The sequence below is a fragment of the Macrobrachium rosenbergii genome, chromosome 48 (assembly GCF_040412425.1).
Source record: "Macrobrachium rosenbergii isolate ZJJX-2024 chromosome 48, ASM4041242v1, whole genome shotgun sequence".
Taxonomy (NCBI): Eukaryota; Metazoa; Arthropoda; class Malacostraca; order Decapoda; family Palaemonidae; genus Macrobrachium; species Macrobrachium rosenbergii.
The window spans coordinates 32,568,268-32,586,984 of NC_089788.1; the positions used below are offsets into that span (position 1 = coordinate 32,568,268).

General features: G+C 41.4%; 1 protein-coding gene across 3 annotated transcripts in view; it reads left to right on the top strand.

The window, feature by feature from the left end:
- LOC136831336 (FK506-binding protein 15-like) overlaps nucleotides 1-18,717 on the top strand; it is a 236,679-nt gene that overhangs the window by 2,239 nt on the left and 215,723 nt on the right. The gene's annotated exons all lie outside the window — the stretch shown is intronic.

Below are 18,717 nucleotides of genomic sequence, written 5' to 3' on the forward strand. Positions count from 1 at the left end.
TTTATATTAGGGCAGTGATGCATAGCTCTTTCGCTTAAACTTCTGAAGTTCCAATTGCACGACATCCTCAGGGAGGCTGTTCCCAGTGGTGTGAGGAATAAAGGACCTCTGGAACCAAGAAGTTCGACAGCAAGGCACATTTGTACTGGTGATGCTTTTCAGAGAATCTGGCTGCTCTTAGCAGGCAAGGGGAACAGTGATCTGTTGTGAATGTGAGAGATCTCTGTTCAAATAAAGTTTATAAAAAATTGACAAACGAGACCATCCATCGATGGTTCAAGTCTTAACTGCTAATATTAGGAAACAGAAACCTACCACCATGAACCACTATCTAAAAGAGGTAAATCTCTGGCAGAAACAGACACCAGTACCAGAGAACAGTATTCTAGTAAAGGAAGGAAAAATGACCTAAAACAGGTTGCATTGATTTTATCACTTTTATAAATATATGGAGCTGAACAAACAATACCTAACTTTCATGTGCCATGTGCTGCCACTTTCATTAGATGTTCCCCAAAAGTAAGATCTGAGTCAAAAGTTACACCTAGAATAGTTAAAGATTCAGACTCATTCAGCAGAGTCCCATCCATCTAAAGGGGAGGGTAGGGTGGAAAATCTGTACGAGATCTGCTAATCAATACTGTTTTTGTTTTACTGTAGTTCAGCCTCGTACCCCACCAACTACACCATTCACTGATCCAGTCCATGTCCCGATTAAGGCTGAGGGTAGCTTCCTTTCTCATAAGGGGAGACTTTACTACACCCACAAGCATGGCATCATCAGCATACTGAACACCCTTGTTTTCCAGGCAAACAACCATATCACTTGTATGCACAAAAAAAAAAAAAAAAACAGTGGATCAAGAACAATACCCTCTTGGTTCGCTAAGGTTCCCATCAACAGCAACTTGCTATTGCCTTCCTACCTGTAAGGAAGTCTTGAAAACATATCCACCCACTTCAAGATTCTGAAGTTTATAAATAAGTGCCTTGTGATTTACTAAATATAAAACAGCACTAAATTCTATTTGAATTATTCTGCACTCAAAACCTTTATCAAGGTTCTTTTGCAAATGGCGTGTCAGGTGCCAAAGAGCATCACAGGTACCTAACTGCTTTCTATTTGCCTATTGACTATCAGCCAACAGACCTTTAGATTCCACATACTTATATAGTTGCTCGAAAATAAGTTTGTTCCTACACAAATACAAACCTTCGGTCTTTACATAGGATTTAGCTTGCAGACGCGAACTGGAACAGCTGTTTTAACTTTCAGACAAGGTCGTTAACTATCAACGGTTGGGGTTAAGCCCTGCCCACTCATCAACTTGCACTCCATTTTACTTTTGGCCACCGTCATGTGAGGATGTCTCTGTACTTCTCTGCTGGGGAGGATGTCTCTGTGCTTCTCTGCCTGACTGCCATTTGCTTTCTATTTTGTGTTTTTTGATAGCGTAGCCGCTGTTTGTCCTCAAAGGAGTTACTCTTATGGTCCATAGAGGGGCTCCATAAGATAGACCAACCAATTTCAAAGAATTCTCTTCTAGTTGGTAGTTGGTCCTGGCCAGTAATAGTGCATGTTGACTCTGATAGAGTATAGGACTTCAAGACAAGAGGGCGCTTTCTCTTGTCTGCAATGGCTGCCTAGGTTCCATTCTTATTCTTAACCTGCAGATGTGGCAACAGTGCACTGTGAGCCAGTTGTTATTGTCAACCGCGCACCTCGCACCAGACCTACTCTCATTATTCTATGGTCTCTGTATCCATTAGCATACAGCTAGAATTTGTGCGTGTATAAGTGCTCCAAGACCATATTTTGGTCATCATGGAAGAACCATACTCAGAAGCAAGTTAAGTGCATAATGGTAAGTCCTAGTGGAAAGTTTAAAAAAAATTTTTAGCTGGTAGTTTATTTCGCTGAAATTGAGAGCTGGTGTCTCCCACAAGCCAAGAATTAGGTTTAGTTTAGTTGTTTACGGTACTGTCTTTGTTAGCTGACAAACAATGTTTAATTATATTGAAGTAATAATTATAAAACAGTGTTGTTCTTAAAGATCTTTGATATATGAACTTAGTAATTATCTTGGGCTACTTAGTAGATACGCTAGGCTACTTCCTTTTGAACCATGCCTGATGTTGTAAGAAATATGAATTCGGCTAGGGTGTCTCCTGTAAGCGACGTGCGTCAGAATCCCCCTACTGGTGTGATAAATGGGTGAGGGGTACCGCAGGGTTCACGACTGCAGCCAAAGAAGTTAGTGAAAGAGTGGAAGATTAGAGCAGGTACATGGAACACTGGTACTCTAACAGGAAGACTGAGGGAGATAGTAGATGTGATGGAGAGGAGGAGGATAGATTTCTTGTGTGTGCAGGAGACTAGGTGGAAAGGGAGTGGGACTAGAGAGATAGGAAATGGGTATAAGCTTTATTACAGCAGGTCATGAGAGAGAAGAAATGGAGTTGGAATTATAGTAACAACTGGAAGGAAAAAGTGGTAGAAGTAAAGAGAGTAAATGATAGGCTTTTAAAGATTCCAGAAATAATAAGGGACAAAGTAGTAAATATAATACAGTATCAGCATACGCTCCTCAGGTGGGGTGCCAAGAGCAAGAGAAAGAATTATTTAGACAAGAGTTTGAGGCTGTCATTAGAACAGTGCGGGAGGAGGAGAAACTAATAATAGGAGCTGATATGAATGGCAGGGTGGGAAAGAGAAGAGATGGGTATGAGGAGGTACAAGGAGGCCATGGGTTTGGAATTAGAAATGAAGATGGGGATTATGTATTGGAGATGGCTCAGTTTTGAAGTGGCGTGTATGAACACATGCTTTCAGAAGTTGGATAAGTACTTGATAACGCATGAAAGTGGAGGAGTGCAAAGCCAGAGAGATTACATCCTGGTTAGTGGGGCCGACAAAAGCAGTGTGATGAACTGCAAAGTGATCTTGGGAGAGGCATTTGTTAAACAACATAGGTTGTTGGTGATGGATTCAAAAATGAGAGGGAGGAAACCCAAAAAGAGACAGAAGAGATCAAGAATTAAGATTTGGGAACTTAAAGGAGAAAAAGGGGAGCAATTTAGGAGGACTGTGAGAGAGAGATGGCAGGAAAGGGGGGACATAGAAGCTGGACAGGGTAACAGAGTTGAAAATATGTGTGGGGGAAGCAGAGGAACTAGTAGGAAGAACCAGCGGATATGAAGTGTCAAGAGGAGAAAAGTGATGGTGGAATGGAGAGGTGCAAGAATCAGTTAAAAGAAAATCGAAAGCATGTAAGGACTGGAAAGTAAGGCATGCACAGGGTGCAGAGGAACGGTACAGAGAAGAGGAAAGATGTGAGAAGGAGGGTAGGTATGGTTGTTGGAAGGGCCGCAGAGTAGTTGAATGAAAGACTAGGAACAAGAGAAGGAGAAAAGGATATATGAGCATTTCAGTCGAGAAACATGCCAAGCGCCATCCTGGGCCAAAGTGGTTTTATTTTATTTTTTGCTGGTTTTATCCTTGTACATCACAGATCCGTCAAGAAACATGTCAACAGTACCTGCCAGTATGGTATATTTTTTGTCCAAACCCACCCTATTCTCACTTCTCTCACAGATGTCCCTTAGACTACTTTCTTGAAGCTCCCGAAACGAGACGTACGTCCGTGAAGTAACATGATACCTCCAGAACCACGCTAGCTTATGGCACTTGGCTGGTGGCTTTTCTTCAGTTGAGAGAGATGTGCGTTACGTCACAGCACCTTCGACCAATCAGCTTTGCCGTACAGCGTCAGCTGACATAGAAGGAGTGACTTTGTAAACACAACATGCAGTTTCACGTGGTGATTGCGGAATCGTCCGATTATTTCGCCGAAATCATGATTAATAAGTGTTGTGGATTAATAAGATTATCAATATGACAGGAAAGCATCATGGTGTGTTTGGGGGCAAAAAAGAGAAGGGTAAACAGTTATTAACAAAGAAAAAGCCAGTGAGAGACAGTGATGGAAAGTTGTCTGTTACTAGTTTTTACGGCCATGCTTTCCATGATTACCAAAGTTCGTCTGAAGAAAGTGACGAAAATGTCGATGTGGAGTTTACTCAGTTGATTGATATTGTGTCAGACGATTCCCTGGTAATCAAAGCGTGCGAGCAAGGTAATTTTGAAGGGAATGTAGAGGGTAATAAAGGGAAAAATGAAGGTGAACCTAGTGTTGGTGACAATACCGCCATTATTGTTGGTGAAGAAAGCCTTACCGGGAGTGTTAGGGGTAAGAAAAGGCTTATGCGTGTTAGTGGCGGGAAAGGGGATAGCGATTTTGAGTTCTCTGATGATCCTGGTTACAGTTTAGGAAGTGAAATTTATTAATGTGGAAAATTTGAGGGCGCATCAGGCAACTGACCCCAGCATATTTATGTTAAAACATTACTAAACACATTACAGACATATTTCATGCATAGTTAGGGTATTTAATACAACAAACATGCGTTTATAACTCATTTATTGGCTTATAAGGGGAAAATACATACAAAGTTAAGGTGTCAGGTTAGGTTTTCACACAACTGCCAGAAAACTACAGATCTTATTGAAAATATTTTATGTTAGCTGTATTGTGCATAAAATTTGCTACTATTTATAAAAAATGAAGCTCCTAGCTATTATATTTACAGAGTAACTCACGATTGAAAATTGCCAATTTTCAGTTGCAATTTCCTCAATATTTTAAAAATGGTGCCTGGCATGTTTCTCGACTGAAAGACTCATATATAAGATTTCAAACTTGAGGAAAAGGCAGAGACAGGATTTGGGTAAATTGGTTGTCATCAAGGGTAGAGATGGAAATATATTGTATAGGGATGAAGACATTACAAAGAGATGGAGAGAGTATGTTGAACAACTTTTAAATACTGAAAATGAGAGAGAGGAGATGGGGGAAGCACAGAGGATGGAGGGACCAGTGATGGAGATACAGGATAGAGAAGTGAAGAGAGCAGTAAGTAAAATGAAGAATGGTAAAGCACCAGGTCCATCAGAGTTCCAAATTGAAATGATCAAATTACTAGATACAGAGGGGGAGAAATGGATGCTGGATTTATTAAACGCTATATGGGAAGAGGAAGAAATGCCAAGGGACTGGGAGGAGAGTGTAATGGTATATACATACAAGCAGAAGTAGAGTGTGGTAACTACAGAGGAATTAAACTAACAGAGCATGGATTGAAAGTTTTAGAGAGGATACTGGATGAAAGATTAGGAGAAATTGTAAAGATCGGGAAACAGTGGTCTGGATTCATGAGAGGAAGAGGGGGGGGACGGTGGATGCCATCTTCATAGTAAGACAGTACAGGAAAAGAGGTTAGAGGGAAACTAGGAGCTTTATTGTGCATTTATAGACCTGGAGAAAGCATATGATAGAATCCCAAGAGAAGTGATGTTTTGGTGTTTGAGGAAGAGGAAAGCCCCAGAAAAGTTTGTTAGGCTGGTCGAGATGATATATCAGAGAACGAGCACAAAAGTAATAACAGCAGTTGGGGAAACAGAAAACTTTGAAGTTAGTGTTGGATTACACCAGGAGTCAGCATTAAGCCCATTTTTGTTTGTGCTGGTCGTGGATGTGTCGAGTGAAGAAATCAGGAATGAAGTGCTGTAGGAGCTGTTGTACGCTGATGATCTGGTGATTACTGCTGAAGATGAGGAGGACCTACAGAGAAGGGTTGGAGAGTGGCAGGAGTCTTTAGAGAGGGGTGGCTTAAGGGTGAATGTGAGTAAAACAGAGGTTTTAGTGAGCAGTAGGGAAGATAGAGACAGAATAGTAATACAAGAAAGAAGAGACTCGATTGTAAAACAGTTGGAAAAGTTTAAATACTTAGGATCTACTTTAAGCCAAGAGGGAGGATGTGAGGCTGAAGTGGACAGTAGGATAAAAGCAGTGTGGGGTAAGTGGAGAGATGTAGCTGGAGTTGTATGTGATAAGAAAATGCCAATCAAGCTAAAAGTCAAGATCTATAGCAAAGTGGTAAGACTAGTGTTAAAGTATGGATCAGAAACATGGGCTCTAAGAAGAAAAGAGAAAGTAAAGCTTGAGATGAGAATGCTGAGGTGGATTATGGGAATATTGCTGCTTGAGAGATTGGAAAATGATGAAATAAGAAGAAGAGCAGGCTTAGTAAAGATAACAGAGGTGATAAGAGAGTCACGATTGAGATGGTATGGGCATGTGTTAAGGATGGATGACAAGCAGGGAGTGAAAAGGGCTTGGGAAGAACCTGTTAGAGGATGAAGATCGAGAGGGAGACAGAGAATTAGATGACAACATAAAGTGAAGGGAGATGTGGAAATCAGAGGTTTGGTGGAGGATGATGCCTTCGATAGAAGGCAGTGGAGAAGTCACATCAGGCAACCGACCCTCTTAACGTAGGGATAACAGTGGGAAAGAAGAACCTAAGCGTTCATATAGACCACGTAAAGCTGGGACTGGCTTTCAGTTGTGTTCAACTTCCAAACCTTGGTGTTAAGTAAAACCAGTTGGTTGATTATAGTACTTAATTACCAAACTGAATAGCTTTTGTGATAATGTTCCCATTTAGCATTAAATATCAGGGAACACATATCAGATTACAGGTATACGAGATTTTCCTTCATGGACCCACTTCTAGCAGGTATTACTCTGCCAATGGCAGTGTCACTAGTACAGCATTTGTGATGTCTGTTTTCTTACATGATTATTAAACTTTTGCATTTCATGTAACAGGCATTGAAATGTACTTTTAATATGCCTGTAGGTTTTTTTTTTATTTTTCTTTTGGCAAAATATTTTCATTGAAGTACTTTCTTATGTAGCCTGTAGCTTTACCTGTGGCTTGGGAGTAGCCTAGGCCTGGTAAACAAATCATAGTTTTATATAAGTAACTTACCCAGTAATTATTTAGCTAAGAGTTTCTACTCGCATGGCATCTTGAATTTGAAATTTGCGGCAGAGATTCTTTTGTTTATGTAGGTTACTAGCTCCACCCACTTTTGGAGTAAGAGAGGAACAACTCTGCCAAGAGATTCAATTTGTTTCTGCTGGCTTACGACCACACACGGTTATAAGAGTGCAGCTTGGTTTTGGATTGAGATTGATTTCTTCCCTTTTGGTGAAGTATTTTGCCTACAGTAGCCTTGGGCATATGTATTTAGTTAGGTTTTTCAGTGAAACCTTTAATTGGACAGTGGTTCTCTTAGTGAGACTTACTGACTTTGACTTTTTTTCTGCTAGTTGACTGATGTCTGACTTTAGCACTTCTAGTTTTCGGTACTGCAGCAAAGGCTGCAATACTCGATTGACGAAAGCGTGCTATGATTCTCACACCCTTTGCACTACCTACAGAGGATAAGTATCTATTGACGTAACCTGTGAAGAGTGTAGGGATTGGGACAAGAAGAAATGGAAGACTTTAGCTTCTCACTTGACAGAGTTAGAGAGAGACCGTATGAGAAAAGTGTCTTTTAGAGCTGATGTTAAATTCCCCTCCTCACCTTGTCTCTCCCATGTCCAGCCCTCCTGCGATACCACCTACTCCTTCTCCTGACTCCAGCTCTTCCGAACCCAATCGCTTCGCCAGCCTTGAGACCAAGTTTGACTGAAAGTTTGAGATTATTGTGAATGCAGTGGTCCAATTAGGGACATCAGTGCATTTCCTTATGGACAAAATAAGTGAGAAAAGTGCCAATGAAGTGATAGTGGAGGAGGTGGCTGCCCATCCCACCGACTCTCCTAGGCAAAAGTCACTGCCATACTACCCTAAACCTGGGAGGAGGCATACTGGAAGCCCACGGGAGGTTGGTGAGGTCTGCCCACGGGTAGTTGCCCCCCTCAGTTGCACCTGTTGCATTCCAGGTTGCAACAAAAGACAGCCATTGGAAAGGCATCTCAAATGTGCATCATCTCTCATTGAGTTCTGGTGATTCCAATCCAAGTAAGGGGCGCCAGTGGCACTTCTTGGATGCGTCCTGTCCCCTGAAGAGGCGTTTGGGGTACAGGGACCAGTCTCCCCCACTACCCAGGAACAGGTTCAGAGAACCTTCCCGGAGCCCTCGACCTTTGTGCAGCACTTGGGACAACCCTAAATGTTTTTCCCTGTCTGAGCACCAGAATTTGGCATCCAGCAACCTCGTCTTATAAGCTCTCTATTTCGTCTTCCAAGCGCCCTTCCTCTCATGAGCGCCCACATACCTCGACTGAGTGCCCAGCAGTGGCTGAGCACCCCGCAGTGGCTGGATGTTGGCAGCCTCAGTTATCGATGAGACAATAACTGGATTTTCAGCGACGATAACTGGACTTTTGGTGCCGATATTCATCAATTTTCGGTTATTGATGATTTTCGATTATCGTCACACCTTCGGGAACGGAACCCCTGCCAATAACCGGGGACTGCCTGTACACACTTGGGACCAAATTAGCCTGTAGTATTCTGAGTCTACTATCTATATATACTGCCTCATCCAGCACATTCCCAAGCACTTGCTAAAGGTAAGCCTGTGTTACAAATTTTATTTTATTGTTACTGTTACATTTGAAAAGCTTTAACAGTCTCTCTCTGGGAGTCAAACCATTGGAGGGTCCTGACTTCCTCCTTAAAAGTTTGACTCGTATCGTGTATGAGTTTTTTTGAGGATTGTCAGACATAGGTCTGAACCCAGAGACTGTCTTGTTTAGCCCTGACATTGGCATAGGTATACAGTAAGCGAATCATCTGGGCTCTTGTATGTATGGCACTTGGGAGGATGGAGATCTGTTTGTTCAGAATTGTCCTGCATTTTGTAACGAGATTCAGAACTGTTGGTCTCGTCAGTTTGAACCTTTCTCATTATCGTCACTGAAGGACTTTTCAGTAGTGACTCTTGCAAGATACTACAGGCAGTCCCCTCTTATCCGCTGCATCAGTTAACGCCGTTTTGGTTTTATGATGCTTGGCTAATGACATCGTTAAGCAGATTTTCGGCGCTGGTAATTGGTTTATCGGCGTCGGTAGACTGTTTACTAGCATTGGTAGGTGGTGTATTGGCGTCGGTAAGTGATTTTCGGTGTCATTAAGCGGTTTATTGGCATTGGTAAGCTGCTTATTGGCGCTTGTGGTGTCATAAACATCATTTATTACCATAGTTACTGGGATGTTCGGGATATCAATGATTTTCAGTTATCAGCGTTCGGCCGGGAATGGAACCCCCACTGTTAACCAAGGACTGCCTGTACTGAGTTCTATTTGAGTGATGCAGTACTATCGTGAAGGAACTCAACACGTCATATTTGTATGCCGACAACTCTTCAGTTAGTACCAGCAGAGTTAAGGAAGGTTTTTTTTCTAGTACACTTCCTCCTGTCTCTGTAAGTTTATCCACAGGTGTTGTCTCTTCCAGTGTGGAAGGAGAATTGCAGCTTTCAGGGATATTATGTGCAGTAGAGGTGATTGGGTGTGATCACTTGCATGTTGTTTTGCCTGTGGAATGTTGCCCACTAGCCTTGGACATGCTTCCCATGGACCAGTGTGGCTGCTCAACGGATTGGGTAGTGAGCCCAGCTCCGTTTGGGACAGGTAGCACCTCGTCTAGATATCCAGTTGGCAGGAGACATGTTAGGAGTGGATGGTCTCCTCTCTCACTTTCTTCCTTCTTCTCCGGTAAATGGAGAGTCAGAGTGCCATGCTGCAAACAAGCTGGACAGATGTAAGTGCAGGTTAGGTATCTGACTGAGTAGCAGTCTTTTCATTGGCAATGAAGGGATGCAAGTTCCCCCTCCTTTGTTGGGAAGGGGAGAGGAGGACAGACAATAAAGTAAGCTCGTTGATCGTATTTACCTGCTTTATTGTCTCTGGCACTTCAGTCTGGGTGCGTACAGCCTGGTTGAGTAATGCCATACAAATCCTTTACTTAATGGCCCAAAAGTTTAGCATCTGCTACATCCCATATGTGCAGTAAGCTAGAGGTGCGAGGTCCCTTACTCTACTCCTATATTGACTAGGAAGGTAACCCCCCAGGGTTGGGCAAACCTACCAGTTGGTTCAGAGAGTACCCAGATTCCTCCCACCAATGGGTAAGTCTCTTATGTAAAAAAAAAAAGTTTGTATTTTTGTAGGAACAAATAGCAAATTTTAAAAGTAATATGTATTTTATTAACATACAAACCTGAAGTTTTAACATTAATGGCCCACCCCAGCCACCCCTCTCTCTGGTACCTGTGCTGGAAGGCAAAGTGGAACGCATACCGACAGGTTGTTGGGCTTCCCCCATGCCTTTCAGTACTGTAATTGACTACCTTGTCAGTAAGTTTGAATTGCCCTTCCAGCTTGTGTTTGCAAGCGAAATCCCTATGTAAAGAACTTCAGGTTTGTATGTTAGCTGTTTATAACCCTTACATCTTTAATTATTTTGTGATTGGAAGAAAGGTACTTAACAAGTTAAGAGAATCCACGAAGTCTGGGATGTTCCTAGTAGTTTCTTGTTGGCTGTGGGAGGGTTGATTTCAGAATATGTTGCCTCTAGTATTCACCCTAGAACTCTTTCCTTTAGGGAGATCGAAAACAGTATGCTCTGAAGTTTTTAAAACTTACACATGCTTTAGATGATCGTGTTGATACTAAAAACCATCTTGTGCAAGGGTAAGTTTTTTCTGGTTTGTATTGAGAATCTATCCTAAGGTTTTCAAGAGGTTCAGCTACCAGTGATTAAGAGGCACTGGTCTTTTTCTCTTTTCTGGAGTTAGGCCATAGGTATTTCTTGTGCTCACACCTCTATACAAGTTCATTAAGTTCTTTATTTACTCACTTACTATAATAGTTCTAGGTTTTCTTGCATCTAATGCATCACTAACTAAACATTCCTTACAACTTGGACCCCAGGAGGTCTTTAGATCTGGTGTAATTGAAATACCTGATATTCCATGACTCTTTTGGGACCCGTGATGTGGATTAGATTTTGTCTGTAGAGCTGTTTGAGACTTTAATACAAGCCTCTTGAAGCACTTGAACTCTCCTTTGGTAACCCTAGCACCTCTGAAAGAGTAAGAGAATTTCTGAGTGTTTTGTGGAATTCTGGCTTTTGCATTGAAGATACAGGCAGTCCCCAGTTAACGGCGGGCTCGGTTAACAGCGATCCGGTTTTGTGGGGCTTGTCTAGCGATGAAAATCGCCGATTTCCGCTTATCGGCGCCGATAATCGGGTATTGGCGCTGATTCCTACCTAACAGAGGCGCCGATAACCCCCGAAAATCGCTGAAAAAGCGCTGAAATCGCCGATTTTCGGTTAGCGGCAATTTTCAGGTATCATCACACCCTCAGAAACGGAACCCCGCCGATAACCGGGGACTGCCTGTATTAACATTTGGTTCTTGCCCTGAGTTGAGAACTGAAACAATTTTGAGGCATTTCCCTTCTTAGGGTTGTTGAAATGCCAACTTTATCTCATTTAAGGGTAATTACAGCTTACTCAAATAGATTAAAGCCTATTAAGAGATATTAATCATATTGTGCTTGAGGGGGGCAAACACTGCTTTTTCTAAATGCCCTATTTGGTCAGATTAGCACATGTAACCTCAACTGTGATTTATTGCATTGGTGAAGGTAATTATTCTTTATGAAAGTTTTAGCGGATGTACTCAGCTGCTGAGATCAAGTAATAGCAGTGGAATGGGCATGACATCCAGAGGTTTGCAGCAGGTAGTGGGCTGTGGGGATCCCCCTTTATTGACCTGTTTGAGACCAAGTGGAATCTTGTTTGCCAATTCATTGTTCACCAGTGCAGGATCCTCTGACTTGAGCAGTGGACACCAGGCTGTTGCCTAATCAGGTCTGGATTGTTATGCCTTTCATCCTTTTCTGTGATTCAGGAAGTCATCAATGAATTAGTGACTGTAAGTTGTCTCTTGGCATTGATTACCGCAGGTGGCCAAGGAAGGTTGGGTTTCCAGTTTCATTCAGAGGTGGGTAGATCTGCCCATCTCCCTATCAGGAAGAATTTCTTGAAGCATCCAAGAGTGGAAAGGTTTCATCACAATCCAGCAAGCTGCAGATAACCACTAGATGTTCCACGGCTCCTGTAAGTGCAAGGGGAGATCTTGCAGGAAGGTCATTATCATTGCCAAGAGAGAATGTACTAACTAATTCTGCCATCATCAGTGGTCAGTTTATAGATCCTGGTACTGCATTAAGGGGTTTTTCCAGTAATAGTACCTCTATAAACAATATGATAAAGTTTCTGTTTTTCTCAAGCATGAGAAAAGGTCCTTGGTAGCAGTCTTTAAAGCTAGAGGGCCATGTTGACTTTAGCTCTTAGGCATCTCCGAGGACAAAGCCATCTAGATGTCTTTTGAGGTGTTTAGGTGGAGTTTTCCAGGTCTCTGGTACTCATTTTACCTTGAGAGCTGTATGCACTTCTTAAGTTCAGTATGTTGCTGTCCTTTCTCACCTTTTGGAGCAAGCTCCTTTTAAAGAGGTTTCCTTGGAAACCCTTCATAGTAGCCTTAGCTACAGCTAAGAGAATGAGAGAGCTAAAAGCATTGTCTGTTAAAGAATTGCCTCGCTAATACAGGTAGTCCTCGGTTATCGGTGGGGTTCCGTTCCCAACAGGCGATCAGCTTTGATAACCGGTTATCAGCGATGATAACCAGGAATTGGTGTCGAAAATCCGGTTATCGTTGTTGCTAGACAAGCACTGTAAAACTGGATCTCTGATAACCGGGGACTTTCTGTACAATGCAATTTTTTTTTTTTTTTTTTTCCTTATTTTGGCCTAAGAATGGTTTTAAGGGTAGGCCCCTACCTAAAAGTCTTTTTACCCAGCTTGGACTTTAAGATTTTGTCTGAATAGCACCAAAGATATTAAAGCTAATATAAAGAATATGTTTGAAGTGTTCAAAAGTTTGAGTATTCGATGAGTAGGAATTGTTTTCATTAGGTCTTTGGTTAAGGACTCATGCTAATTTGTATCCTTAATGGAAGGTAAAGACACTTAACATGGGAGCAGTAGCTACAGTTTTTAAATTTGGAAGGAATTTGTCCTTGGATAAGTTACTGAAGTCACTCAATGGTGTGGTTATTCTGTATTTGCTATGACATATCTTCATAGTGCAGAGATTCAACACAGTTATTGCAGTGTTAGATCCTCTGGCTTGTGCAGGGACTATTATGTCATGAATCAATAGGTAGCCCTTATATTTACAAACCAGAGTTTTTTTATTGATTAAACGCACCTCGACCACCCCACTTTGTCTTGAGAGACCAGGGGATATACTGCTGGGTGACTTCAGGTGAGTGAGGTATGCGGTAAATCCCCCGTATTCGCAGGGGATGCGTACCACACCCCCCCTGCGAATAACTAAAACCAGTGAATACTTAGAACCCTTCAAAAAACACTTAGAACTGCCTATTTTGATAGTTCAAGCACACACAAAACAAACTAAAAGTACTTATACAGGTGTTATCTTACTTACAATGGGGTTAGGTTCCAAAAAATAAAAACCATCGTTTGTTGGAACAAACGTAAGAAATAACAAAATGTATCTCGAACATAGCGTAGCCTACACTAGGTTATTCGGTACCATGTATACATATATGGTAGCCTAGCCTACACTATAAAATATACTCTTTACATACATGGTATAGTAAATATTATTATCAGCTAATTCTGGAGGTTCATGGAAAGTGACTTATGATAATTCAATACAAGGAGAAATTGAATAACAAACAAAAATTAGCTTAGCCTACACTATGGTATATTGCATACATACAAGGTAGCGTAGCGTACATTATACGCTACTCTATATTCAAATGTCGTATTATACAAACGTCAGCATAACGAATATGCATCTTTTCCATGGATCTTTTAAAATGTTATGCCTTAATTCACTGTATCCAATCATATTGTATATATTCCTATATTGCTTTTATATTATAAATTGCAATCAATGCGATCAATGTTTTGGTTTGGAAATTTTTATGCGGTGTTTATTTCGCCGCATTTAACTAAGTTCTGAGCACTTTTCTTGCTTCTAGTTAGCGTAAATGAATCTCTAGAGTCTAGATACTCTATTTATATGGGGCAAGGTTATTTTTCGTTACACGAAGTGTTTTTAAGTTGAAATATAACTAAAATACGTCTCGTTGTGAAATTAATTTATCTATTTTTTTTGTTAATAGATAACGATGGCCGTTTGGGGGCGTTTGTTTCGTGTAGAAAAAATTGAAGATTCCATTCGCTATTTTCACTTGATTTCATCATAATACGAGCTTTACGTATTTATTGTTTATCATCCTAAAAATAGCAGTAATGTGTTCTTTCATGTCCAGTAGTTTTGTTTAAAATACTTTCTCTCCCATTTTAATTACAATCGAGTTTCATCCATGTTGCTGATGCACAATAATTTACAGTATAGTCATTAGCAGCTTGAACATTGTTTTCTCAGCTTCAGGTACAACTTGCAGCTTAAATTTAGCAGCATATTTCCTTGACGATCTTTTATCCATATCGAACAAGGGTATAATGTAAAAATATATCAGTCCTATTCTGCCTAACGTCATTTGTGCCATAACCTACATTAATTGTGCATTACCGTACGATGGTTGAAATACCAGGTAAACGGCTGTTGTTATCCGATTCGGTTATAAGCAAAACAAGTTTCTTGGTCGGTTGTTTATGGCTGTACGCATTTACGCAAGAGCATAACGTTACTAACAATACTTTTATCATTCTCTTTTACTTTTTTAACTAGAAGATGGGATAAAGAGATGGAGGAAAAGCTGTCTATTGTACTTTGGTCTCTCTCACTGCCTGATTATGCTGCTGCCTGTGCCCTCGCGAAATTTAGAAATATTTTATAGATAGTATTGTCGTATCGGTATTAATTGCTTTTCCCATTGCATAATCAAATTATCGTAAGGTGAATTATCGTAACTCGAGCATTACCCGAGTATTTTAATAGTTTTATCACAAAAAGTGCATTTAGTCATGAAAATGAGATGAAAGTATGGTATTTAGTGAATATTTCTCAGTGAAAAATACAGCGAATGGGCGAATTTTCTGCGAATAATGAGTACTGTAGATACGTTCCATAGAGAAATCCGTGAATACGTGAGTCTGCGAATCGCGAGACCGCAAATACGGGGGTTTACTGTATTTCACTGTTCATCCCACATAACTACCAGTTTGAACTCCATAGTTGGACAAACAACTGAAATTTAAAAGGAATGTTTTGTATATTTAGCTTACCAGGTAATTACATAGCTACACTTTCTACTTTATTGGCAGTTAAAAATTTGAAGTTTGCGGTAGCGATTCAATTGTTTTAAGTATAGGTAACTGCCCCGTCCTCTGTCGGAGAATGATAGGTACAACAAAACAGAGAAAATCACTTCTTTTCTGCTGACGTTCAACACAACATCGAATGTTTGGGTGGTTGGATTTGAAGTTTTCTTCATCGCTTTTCCAAGGAATTGGTGAAGTGTTGTTGATTTTGGTAGCCTTTCAGCTTAGTTTAGCCCTTATTCCTACAATATGTCTGATTCTAGCTCATCAAGTGTTAGATATTGTAGTGAAGGATGTAAGACTTATATGACTAAAGTGACTTGTGATAGTCATAATTGCGCTAAGTGTAGAGGATGAGTGCTCGAAAGATCTTACGAGCTCTGAATGTGTTGGATGGGATGAGAAAAAGTGGAAAGTCTTAAAATCGTATTTGAATAAATTAGATAGGGATAGGAAGAGGAAAGTGGCTGTTAGAGCCAAGAGTAGGGCAGTGAGTTTAGAACCTGTTTCTAACATTCAAGTCTTAGACCATAATGTTCCTCCTTCTCCTGCCTTAGTCCTTAGTCCTCCAAATATTTTTCCATCAACTCCTGTTCCTGGCTCCCATGCTTCCGATCCCGATGCCGTAGCCAGCCTTGAGAGTAAATATGACCATAAATTTGATCTTGTAGTCAACACTATCAAAATTAGGCGAATTGCTTAAGGTCCAGTTTTTCCTAAGGGCAAACTCGAACAGAAGGGAGCAGTCAGACACAGTGATGTTTCCAATTATGGCAGAGATAAAGGAGGACCTCCAGTGGTGGACATCCAGAGACAGATTGTCAGAGGGAAAGTCTCTTCATATTCTGAGCTCTGACCTATCTTTTATGTAGACACCTCGTACCAAGGTTGGGGAGCACTTTTGGGTACCCTAGAAGCTTCCGGCACACGGTCCCTGGAGCAAAGGAAGTTGCACATCAACGTCAAGGAGTTGTTGGCCATCCATTTAGGTTTGAAGCACTTTGTGGAACTTATCACAGACAGAACCGTGGTGATTCATTCGGACAGCACCATGGCTCTCTAATACATCAAGAAGCAGGGCGGAACTCACTCGTTCTCCCTGTGCGAGGCAGCAAGAGAACTGCTCATTTGGACCGATCAGAATCAGGTCAGGATAATCACGCAATTCATCCAAGGGACTCTGAATGGACTCTGAATTCAACAGTCTGTGACAGTCTCTGGAAGTTGTGGGGGACACCAACAGTGGACCTGTTCGCCACATCGAGGAATTACCACCTTCCTCTATTTTGCTCGCCAGTTCCGGACCCACAGGCTTGGGCGACGGATGCCATGGTAGTAAACCAGTCAAACCTGGACCTTTACGCCTTTCCCCCTTTCAGCATGGTGAGAGTTGTGCTCAACAAGTTCCAAGCTCACAACAACATGTCAGTGACACTGATAGCTCCCTTCTGGCCACTCAAGAAATGGTCCCCGGGCCTTCTGAAGCTTCTTGTGGACTTTCAAGGCTACTTCCTCAAAGTCCACAGCTTATCAAACAGCCCCACCTCTGGAAATTTCATCAAGGCCTATCCACTCTAGCTCTGACAGGATTCAGACTATCCGGAGACTTGTCAAAGCGAAGGGGTTTTCAAAACAAGCTGTGGAAGCTATTACCAGATGTAGATGGCAGTCTACCTGGCCAGGTGGTCCATCTTCCGCAAGTGGTGCAGCGACAATAATGTCTTGTCTGCTAAGGCTACTGTGGCTCAAATAGCAGATTTCCTTCTTTTCTGAAGGAGCAATAAGAAGCTCTCTTCATCGACTATTAGAGGCTATAGATCAGTGTTGGGGTCAGTTTTTAAGCATAGGGAAGTAGACTTAGTTTCTAATCAAGACCTTAGTGATCTGATTAGGTCTTTCAAGACTACTAAGCAGCCGCGAGGCGTCTCTGTTTCATGGAACTTTTGTGGGGCTGAAATGGTTAATGGGCCCTGCTAATGAACCTCTCCATTCCATTTCTGTTAAGAATTTAACAAAGAAAACTTTTCCTGGTAGCCTTGGCCACAGCTAAATGAATGAGCAAGCTGCAGGCAATTGACAGACGCATTGGTTTTTCTCAAGGAGATGCTGTCTGCTCTTTTTTGCTCGGCTTCCTAGATAAGAACGAGTCTCCATCTAATCCTGGCCACGCGTTCTCCATTAGGAACCTTATGGACACTCTAGGACCAGAAGAGGAGGAAAGAGTCCTGTGTCCAGTAAGACCTCTGAGGTATTATTTGGACGGGACGAAGAAGATCAGAGGACCTGCCAGTAACCTTTGGTGTTCCGCAAGAAACCCGTCTAAGCCTATGTCAAAGAATGCATTCTCATTCTTTCTTAGAAGCCTTATTTTAGAGGCACACTCTCAAGTACAGGAAGATGATCTGCCTTCTGTTAAGGTGGGGGCACACGAGGTTAGGGCTGTGGCCACGTCCTACGCATTTAGACGTAATATGTCACTCTCAGCTATCCTCCAGTTGACGTACTGGAAATGCAACTCCAGTTTTGCATCGCACTATTTGAAAGAAATAGAGATGACGTTTGAGAATTGCAGTACCTTAGGTCTGTTATTGGTGGCTGGCTCGGTATTAGGGGAAGAAGCATAGGAAGCACCCCTTCCTATCCATAACTTCTCCCCCATGAATTTTGGGTGTTGAGTTATTTTTTGGGAAGCCTGGGGGTACATGTACTGTACCCAGACTGCCCACCAGTCTATGGAAGTGGTATGATGGTTTTTAGTTTTTATTTTTGTTGGTGTAGGTAACAATTTTATTTGGTCTTTTTTTGTTTGGTACTAAGCCCTGGACAATGGCAAATTTTTCTTTGTTGCCTTTGAGTATTCAGAAAACTCCTTTACTCAAAAGCTCCTGCTTTAAAGTAGGAACTTATCTCAGCTATTCTGCTAAGTCACTACAAGTCAGGATGAACACCGACCAAAAGGCAGTAATATCCTGCTGTGGCTCTCTTACCGGGTAAGGTTACAACAAGCATTTTCCCAATGCTAACAGATTTCATGTTTAAGGCTCATCTTCATATCTGACTATATTTGAAACAGAATACTGTGTGTCCATTTATCCCACCCCTATCAATGTGGGATTCAGCTATTAATTACTTACTTGGTAAGTTACATATATGAAAATGGTATTTTCACGATCAAATTAAGTTTCATCTATACTTACCAAGTAATTACAGATCAGAGCCCTCCCTCCTCCTCTCTGATGGACATTAAGCGGAAAAGAAGTGATTTTCTCTGTTTTGTTGTACCTGTCATTCCCCGACAGAGGGTGGGGTAGTTACCTACACTTAAAACAACCAAATCGCTACCGTGAACTTCAAATTTTTAACTGTTGATTGAGTAGAAAGTATAGCTATGTAATTACTTGGTAGGTATATATGAAACCTAATTTTATCATGAAAATATCGTTTCTAAAAGAATGTTACAA